General features: G+C 37.6%; 1 non-coding gene across 1 annotated transcript; it reads left to right on the top strand.

The window, feature by feature from the left end:
* Nucleotides 1-1,936: 1,936 nt before the first annotated feature.
* LOC131247609 (small nucleolar RNA R71) lies at nt 1,937-2,043 on the top strand. Its single transcript, XR_009171886.1, has one exon. It is a non-coding gene; the product is annotated as a small nucleolar RNA R71 (small nucleolar RNA).
* Nucleotides 2,044-9,781: the final 7,738 nt, after the last annotated feature.

The raw sequence follows: 9,781 nt of genomic DNA, 5'->3' as shown, positions 1-9,781 counted from the left end.
TTTTAAATCAAGCTTTGAAACATTGGTTGGTGATGGCAGAGGTCGCAAGTCCTCGATAGATAGGATTTGAGTGCGCGGTCTCCATTGGTACATACCAATGTCCTGGGTGGTAGTGCTCTCATTATCATCAGAAATTTCAGCAAGCACTTTTTCTAAATCAGAATTTTTCAAGTCTCCAATGACTTGAATCAATTCCTCAGTCAGACTAGGTTCTAATTCTTCTTCTTCTATCAAGCAGTCCATGAAATTCAACTCATGGATCTCATTATTATCAATGGGCTGCTTACATAGATTGAAAATATTTAGCTCTAGAGTCATGTTACCAAAAGACAAGTTCATCATTTCATTCCTGCAATTTATGATTGCATTTGAAGTTGCTAGGAAAGGGCGGCCTAAAATGATGGGAACTTGAGCGCTAGCATTTACACATAGTTCAGTGTCTAGTACAATAAAATCCACGGGGAAGTAGAATTTCTCCACTTGGACTAGCACATCCTCTAAAATTTCCCTTGGTACCTTAATAGAGCGGTCAGCGAGTTGGAGTGTAATCGTGGTTGGTTGAAGCTCGCCTAACCCCATTTGTTTGTAAACCGAATAAGGTACTAAGTTGACACTTGCACCCAAATCTAGCAAAGCATGCTCAATTTGAAAATTCCCAATAATACAAGGAATAGTGAGACTTTCCGGGTCTTTGTATTTGGGTACAACCCTTTGTTGAATGATAGCGCTCACTTTCTCAGTAAGGAAGGCCTTTTTGTGCACATTTAATTTTCTCTTTACAGTGCACAAGTCCTTGAGATATTTAGCATATGATGGAATTTGTCTAATGGCATCAAGTAGAGGAATATTGACAGTAACCTTTTGGAGCACATTCAACACCTCTTGATATTTCATGGGGACAGTTGGATTCCGAAGTCTAGATGGGAACGGAACTGGAGGCTCATATGACTTAGTCTCTTTATCCTTTTGCTGTTGTGGCTTTTGAACCATTGCCGGTTCATCATTTTCTTGAGACAGTGGCTTATTCTCTGGTATTTCTACCGGTTGCATTATCTTGTTATCGACCTCTTTTCCACTTTTCAAGGTAATGATGGCCTTAGCTTGTTCATGATGTAGCTCACTTGAATTTGAGTCTCCAATGAAATGTGTGTTTTTAGAGTTTGGCACAGGTTGAGAAGGAAGGGTGCCTTTTTCCCTAGCATTTAGTTGAGTCTCAATCCTAGCCACAACTGTCTTTAATTCCTGATTTGATTGGATTAGAGACTGATTCATTTGAGCTTGAGAGTTCATGAATGTGGTCAATGCATCCTCCACAGATGATCGCTTTGGCGGGGGCACATATGGTGCATTGTTAGGTGCCCCAAAGAAGTTATTTTGTGGAGGCATTTGAGGTGCATTGGGCACATTAATTTGTGGTCCATTCCTCCAACTAAGATTAGGATGGTTACGCCAATTTGGATTGTACGTGTTTCCCAATGGTTGCATAACTGACCTTTGGTAATTATTTATAGCATTTGCTGGATCATGCTCATGCGTGATATTTTGTACAACTGAGATTATTAGACAATCCTTTGTGTCATGGTTTGTACCACCACAAATGCTATAAAAATTACCTAAGGAAGTGTTTGCTTTAACCATATCAACCTTCCTAATTTTCAAGGCTTCGACCTTTCTAGCCAATGCAGCGAATTTTGCATTAAGGTCGTCTTCCTCTCTTAGGACATACATTCCCGCTTTCTCTCTAGGAATGGGTCTAGTTTGGTCTGATTTAGCAGAGACATCCCATGTCTGAGTATTCTCTGCTAACATATCTAGAAAATCCCAAGCCTCATTATGATCTTTGTCAAGAAAGGTTCCACAACACATCATCTCTATAAACTGACGGGTATCCATGGTGAGCCCCTTTCGGAAAGCATCAATCACGTGCCATGGTTCATAACCATGATGTGGACAAGTAATTAGAATGTCTTTGAAGCGCTCCCAAGCTTGAAAAAATAGTTCATTCCCCTTTTGGGAGAATGACATGATTTCTTGTTTTAGTGCATTTGTTTTGTGTCTGGGAAAGAACTTTTTCAAAAACTCTCTACTTAAGGCTTGCTATGAAGTGATGGAATTAGGTCTTAGAGAGTTGAGCCATGCTTTGGCCCGATCCTTTAGAGAAAATGAGAATAACCTAAGCTTAAGTACATCTCTATTGCTATTGTTTACTTGTAACGTTGCAATTACTTCCTCAAAGTCCTTAAGGTGCAAGTAGGGGCTTTCAGAATCTAAGCCATGAAATTTAGGAATTAATTGAATCACACCTGGTTTAAAATCAATATTCCCTGTGTAAGCAGGGAACACTATGCAAGATGGTAAAGTTGATCTCTCATGGTGTAAATGTTCACGTAAAGTCCGTGGTTAGTTTAATACATTCCTATGAACTTCATTTTCATCCTCAAGAGGAGGATTATTTTGATTTATAGTTGGATCTGGCAGATTTGGATTTGGATTATCAATTGGGTCTGTTATGGAATCCAAGTGATGTTGAGTGCCTCTTCTAAGTGAATGATCAAGGCCTGGAACTAGTCCCCCTTCAGAGGAAAGTCGATTGTTTTGATCCCTACTCCAACGGGACAAACCATCCACACCACACAACAAATACCACTAATTCAAATAGCAAGTATAATACTTAAAATAAAAATAAAAACTTAAATCAACAACCCAGGTGGCAGAGCCAACCATGAGGGTTCAGTCCACAAAGCAAAATAAATCAACAACCCAGGTGGCAGGGCCAACCATGAGGGTTCAGTCCACAAAGCAAAATAAATCAACAACCCAGGTAGCAGAGCCAACCATGAGGGTTCAATCCACAAAGTAAAATAAATCAACAACCCAGGTGGCAGGGCTAACCATGGGGGTTCAGTCCACAAAGCAAAATAAATCAACAACCCAGGTGGCAAGGCCAACCATGAGGGTTCAGTCCACAAAGCAAAATAAATCAACAACCCAAGTGGCAGAGCCGACCATGAGGGTTCAGTCCACAAAAAATAAAAAAATTAAAAATTAAAAATAAAATAAAATAAATAAATAAATAAGAGTAAAATTAATGCAGAAATTAAACTATGCTAATCTGGAAAATAGATTCAGCGGATGATCTTTGTGATCAAACAGCAACTATAGGACAACCATAGCACTTGGGTGATAAAATCCCAAGCAGGGCAACCTTATGTCATAGTTAGTGGTTGAAAGACCCAACTGAATTTATTTTCAAAGAAAAAGAAAAGAAAAGAAATAAAAAATAAAAAAATAAAAATCTACAGAAAATCTGGAGGGTTTAGAAGAAAACTTACCTTAGCTATCTTGCACAGATCTGATCTATCTTAGTCTCTCTCCGGCAACGGCGCCAAAAACTTGTTTGCTTGCCTCCAAGTGCAGAGGTTCATAAGTAATTTCTTGTGAATACAGGGTCGATCCCACAGAGAGATGAATTGCGAGAAGGAAAAAATCAAATGCAAAACAAACTAAGTAATAAAAACTAAACTGATGATTTGATTTTGGGATTTTTGAATGGATGTAATTCAACTGAATAAAAAAACACTCAAGCTTCAAAGTTCCACACATAGGTTAATGTTCCAAAATCATGATGATTTGGATAACACAACTAGGATCTGAGCACTATAGTCAGCCTAATCGGAAAATAAAACACTTTAAATATTTTAATAAATGATATAAAAGATTAGAAAATAATGGATTTGCACCATTGATATATATTCTCAAGCGCCAGTGATTTTAAGTATTCAATATCTATAGGATAATGAATATCAAAGAAATATAACAGGTTGAGAACATCTCCTATCTAGGAAATCTAATTAATCTAGGGTAAGCCTATCCATCAATGTGGATCTCATATGATGGAAACATATTGATCTTACAAAAGGATAAAAAACAAAACTTAAATAATAGATAATATGCATCACCATTCTTCTCATCATTAAAACAATCAATCATGATAACTTAAAGAAATATTAAACCCATGTGCTTCCCTTCTAGCTTGGGCTAGAGGGAACTTAGAAAAATATAATTAAATTGCAGAAATAAAAAGCAACAAGAAAGAAAGAAGAAAAATTGCAAATAGAAAAGATCTAAAAGGAAAGAAACAACTTATAAAGCTTTAATAAAACTAAAAACTCTTTAAAAAAAACTAAATATTGCTCTTGAATGCTTCTAATAATGTTTAAGAATGCCCTAGGAGGCCCTATTTATAAGTAGGGAACTCCAATTTTCGTACAAAGTTAAAAACCTTAGAAAATGCCTCAAATATACGTATTTTTTCAAAATAGACTTCTCGCTGCATAGTTCGTTTAAAACAGACTTCCTGCTGCGCAGTTTTCCAAAATAAACTTTACAGCTTCATAATACACTTTTTCAGGACGATTTCAGGATTCTTCACTTCAAATCTTCGATTCTCTTCATTCCTCGCTTGGTTTTCTTGAATCTTTGGCATGTGAATTCTTCAATCTTGATCTCCTAAGATCCATCCCTTGCCTTGGTGATTTTTGAGCATCAAATTCTTACTTTTTAGCACAATTTTTCAATCTAAGCTCTTAAATTCACCTTGCAACACATACATGAGTAAAATAGAATATTAAGATGATTTATGTTCATAAAACCAAGATATAAATGGAAAAAATTATGCAATATTTGAGTCTCAACATAAAACGTATGGACAGCGTGGATAAGACACATACATCACAGCGGTCCCCCACATAGTTTACTCAGTACACTGTAGCGTACTGAGTGACTCAGTGCGCAATCCGCGTCGCAGTTAAAAATCAACGAGGGCAGGAGGCTGCGACATGTACTAACTTATCCCACGCGTGCGTGATCCGAGCCATCCATCCTAGAGTGGACATCTATAAACAGATGCACACACACTGGACCGCTCGGATGTTTCCCAAGCAACAAATTACAGGATCATCGGCCCAAGGTTTGGAACAAAGCACTAATCGGGCATCAATTCCGAAAATAGGGACCTAACTTTCAGCAATTCCATGTGTGTGCTCCTATTAACTTTAAACTAGAGATGTACATGAGTCGAACCGAGTCGGTCACTAGCTGACCGCAACTCGAACTCGGCTCGGTTCGGTCCTCGACCTTGACTAGCTAGCTCGATTCAGTTTGATTAGCAGCTCGGGCCAGCTTGGGCTAAGATCGAGCACGTGCAACATTTTTACAAACACATGAAGCGCACTTTCAATTTCTCACGGTATGTAAAACAGCACCAGCTTTTTACATGTATTTCATCAAACACCTTATAGTCAACATTAAAATCAAGAAAAAAAAGGTATTTAAATATTTAAATGTTGCATGCAGTATTATAAAATATTTATAAATGATTTCACCAAATGTATTTGAATATATTCCATGTACTCTAAATTACAGATTTTTTAATCTTTTTTTTTTTAAAAAATAATTCTATATTATGGTACTCACACCATTCAAGAAAACGATTGAGGTCATTCACTCATATTTCAGAGGAGAATAGATTTCTTTAAAGTTTGAAGCATATATACGAGGTTATGAGATTATGTGTTGGAAGACTTGCCCATATACTTAGAAAATAATGTTATTGAACAAAAAAATCGACATATTGTCAAGATGGCTAACACTTTGATGATAGACACTTTTGTCCCATATACCTTAATGTTACAATCTGTTTATCTCGTAAACCGTATGTTGACCAAACTTTTTGGAAATACTTGCCTCTATTTTGTTCTATTTAGATATCTTCATCTTTACTCATTATTTAACATTTTTTTTATGTGTTTGTTATATTCATCTTTCTTCATATGAACGAAGTAAGCACTCTCTAAAGTCTATCAATTACATGTATCTCGGTTTCAGAATACACCCTGAATGGATATTATTGTTATGATCATAATGCTCGCTGTGTTCATGTTTTAAGAAATGATGTCTTCTCAAAATATGTTCCATTTCATGTTTCACTTTTACCAGCTATAAGTAATAATTTTGTTGGTTCTACAGGCCTAACTTGGTTTTTAGAAACACCTCCTGCTTCACATATGACTCCAACTCCTTTACAGGTTTCTCAACATCGAGAGAAGCATGTCTTCTTCATTCTCTCACATTACTCAACCTACAATTGGTCCTTCAATTCTTGAGGTACGTTGTTCTACTCGTCCATTACATCTTCTAGTCGACTTATTTGTTTTATGTTTTCCAGTCTTGAATTTGTTTCTGTATGTACCTCACATTCTCAGGCTTTTACCCAACAATGTTGGAGGGACATAATAATAGACAAATTATAGGCTCTAGCAGATAATCACACATGAGATTTTGTTCCTCGACCACTTGGTCAACAGGTAATTAGATGTAAATGTGTGTACTCTATTAAGCTAAAATCCTATGGTTCTCTTGATTAGTAAAAAACTGGTCTCATAACGTAAAGCTATAAACATGAGTATGACATCTACCATGAGGAGACTTTTGCTCCAGTAATGACGATGAAGACCATCCGAATGCTATTTACGGTTGTCATGACTTGTAGTTGGTTTATTCAATGGATGAAATCGAGAATACTTTTCTCCATGGTGTGGACGCTGGAGGAGAGCACAATTCCCGAGGGTATGGGAGATCTACTCTCTTCCTTCCACTCGTTGCCTTGCTTGAGGGCTTATGTGATGGAGGATAGAAGATGTGATATTTGATAAGAGTCACCATCAACCAATTATTACGATTCTACAGTCAATTAGAGCCCATAGAAACGCTTTAGATTGAGAACCCGAGTATCTTTAACCTTAAGATGACTCGTAAGTTTACATTCCAGAGTTTCTGAGTAATGGACCGCGGTTAAAGCGAGAGAATGTATTAGGCACCCACTTTGCCTAATACAGATGTATACTGTCTTTACTATGCAAGATCTGATTAATTTCTGAACAATATGGGTAGTTTTTGTATGCTATAAATGTAATGCGATGCATAAAATGTAATGTGGTGTGTAGTAAAGGTGTTTGATCAATTTGAATTTCTGATAGGCAGGATCTAATTATATTAGCAAGTCGCAGAGCATACATTCGAAATGATCAAGTGAAAGGTGCAAAGGATGCTTGATGTTTTATGGATGCTTATCATAAAACGATAACCAACCGATAAAGGTTTCTAGTTGACCTGTTGCGATCTAATTATATAAGCAAGTCATAGAGCATACGCCCGTCAGTCAGATCCGTGAAAACAATGAGATGCATTATTATGCTAATGTATATGAGGAGTAAGGGGATTGAGAAGGGAATGAATGTTGCATGATACTAATGCATTGGTTTGATGAAATTGATAGAGGTTTGGTAGGATGAATGGTAGTGTCGCGAGGCTAGGTTGAGTGGCTCATATTTGAGCTTGGGTGGCTTAGGAGGCTTGGATTCTGGCTAAACCAAGCTAGACCAGGGCTAGGATTTCTCACTCTCACTCTCCTTGATGGAGGGATGGCTACGTGGCTAAGGCTCTCTCTCTGAAATGAGAAGAGATTTGAAATGGGAGTAAATGACTGAAATGGGGGGGGTGGGTGCGCTATTTATAGTATCCGGTTTTTTTGTTATTCTTGGTAATCCTAATGGCAAAATATGGTTGAATTGCTCGGATTGGAGATTGCCACATGGCATCATCTCATGGATTGGATGGGTTGGTAAAATGGTGATTTTGGGTAAGGAGATGGACATCACAGTAAATGCACCTCAATCGCACACTTAAGATTCGAAAAAGGAATAACCCACATGCTTGAGGGATGCTACCCTAAAGAGAGGGGGTGCCATGTGGCCGGCGACAACATGGTTGCCGTCAGTCCCCACTTGGACTCCCTGTTTTGGCAAGCAGTATCCTCTAAGCATGTGGGGGCTTTGTTGTAAGGGTTGGCATTTTGAGGTTTTGGCCATTTCTCCAATTGGTCTTAGTTTTGGGCTTGAGTTCGGGCTTGCTTTTAAGCTTGACTAGGTGAGTTGATTGGGTTATGAGTTTGGATAGGCTGACCGGATGAGTTAACTCGCCGAGTTGACTCAAGGATCTAGGATTTTAAGTTTCTAGGGTTTAAGGTTAGGCTGATCGGGTTGACTGGGTTAACTCGGTTGGATGGGTTGAGTTTAGACTTAAGACTGGACTTCCTAGGGTCTAGGCTTATAGGGTTAGGGTTTATGATTGTGGTTCCTAAGGTTTAGGCTTCTAAGGTTAGGGTTTAAGATCGGGGTGCAGTTGTCCATCCATCTGTTCAAACTCTATCAACTTATCAGCTTGGGATGGGGTGTCCACACACAAGCACACATATAAACTGTATACATAGATTAACCTCCTAATTTCAACATAGGTAAGAAAATTTTATTATATAAACTTCAAAAAGCATTATATGGGCTAAAACAAGCACCTCATGTTTAGTTTGAAAGGTTCCCTAAGGTTGTGATTGGTGCAAGATTTTGATAGAGTGGTGATGATCATTTCTTATTCGTACAAACTTCCTCCTATGATATTATGATCCTGCTTGTTTATGTGGATGATCTTTTCCTAATTGAAAGTGATACAACCGAAATAACAAAGCTTCAGAAAGTTCTTTAGTCATCATTCCACATAAAAGATCTAAGCAATCTTACATACTTCTTTGAATTAGAAGTTTCTCGTATTAATCATGGTATACTCATCAACCGACGAAAACATACCTAAGATCTCATTAATATTACCTATCTTTCTAATCATAGGATTATCGAGATGCCAATGGAATTAAATGTTCAATATGGTAAATGATATGGTGACCTTTTGAAGCAACCTTCCCTATATTGTTGCTTAGTTAATAGGCTTGTTTACTTAATGATGACCAGACCTGACATCGCATATATTGTATAGGTTGTAAGTCAGTCCATTGTCAAGCCTCATACTTTACACATGACAACTATCCTACAAATTATTCAATACTTGCGGGGCACTATATAGATCAATATTTGTTCTTTTTATTTACATATTTTCTTGAGTTTGTTACCTATGCTGATGGAAATTGGGCAAGACGTGCCCTCACCTGATATTATAGGCATTGATTGTGGTTAGAGTCATCCAATGAGTGATCCTTGCAGGGCACAAGCAATCAAGAGTGAGACCCACATGATGAACGGTTCAGATTGATGATTAGGCTATTTTCTTACAATTATTCTGGATTGTCCTAGTCATTGATGGGGCGGTTGCTATGATCCCGTGAAAATGATTGTTGTGAAGTACATGATGGGGCCACTCCATAGAGAGTCCTTTTTGTTTCTAGAAAATCTCAACCATCTATTCTACTAAGCTTTGGCATAGCTTTTAGGATGATGCAATCAACCTAGTTTCGAGGTGTGCAATTGAAGTATTATCGGTGTAGATGGATTGCACCTTTTTTAAAAAAATTTATATAATCAATACGGATGGTTGCTTTATTTTAGATAGGGCTTGACCAAACACTTAAAGAACCAGGGCTTCAACCTGTCATGAACGCAGCACAACAAGCCCAAGACCGACACCCTCACAAGAAAAAACAAAAAAAAAAATCATAATAATAATAATAAGAAAAAAAGGGGCTGAGCCTAGACATGACCCAAACTGGCCAACCCGACCTGAATATTGATAAATCCCTATTTTCTTCTTTACTCTTTCTAATTCAACCGCTTGATTGATAGTTGCCTAATTAAGGATAAAATGGCATATTTGTATGGTACAACATATGTATGTGAGACTTCAGCTCAACTTTGACATAGAAATTGATTGGGCAATGCAT

Source organism: Magnolia sinica, chromosome 5 (assembly GCF_029962835.1).
Source record: "Magnolia sinica isolate HGM2019 chromosome 5, MsV1, whole genome shotgun sequence".
Lineage (NCBI taxonomy): Eukaryota > Viridiplantae > Streptophyta > Magnoliopsida > Magnoliales > Magnoliaceae > Magnolia > Magnolia sinica.
Note: the sequence above shows the minus strand (reverse complement) of the source record. Positions and strands in the feature narration are given on the sequence as shown.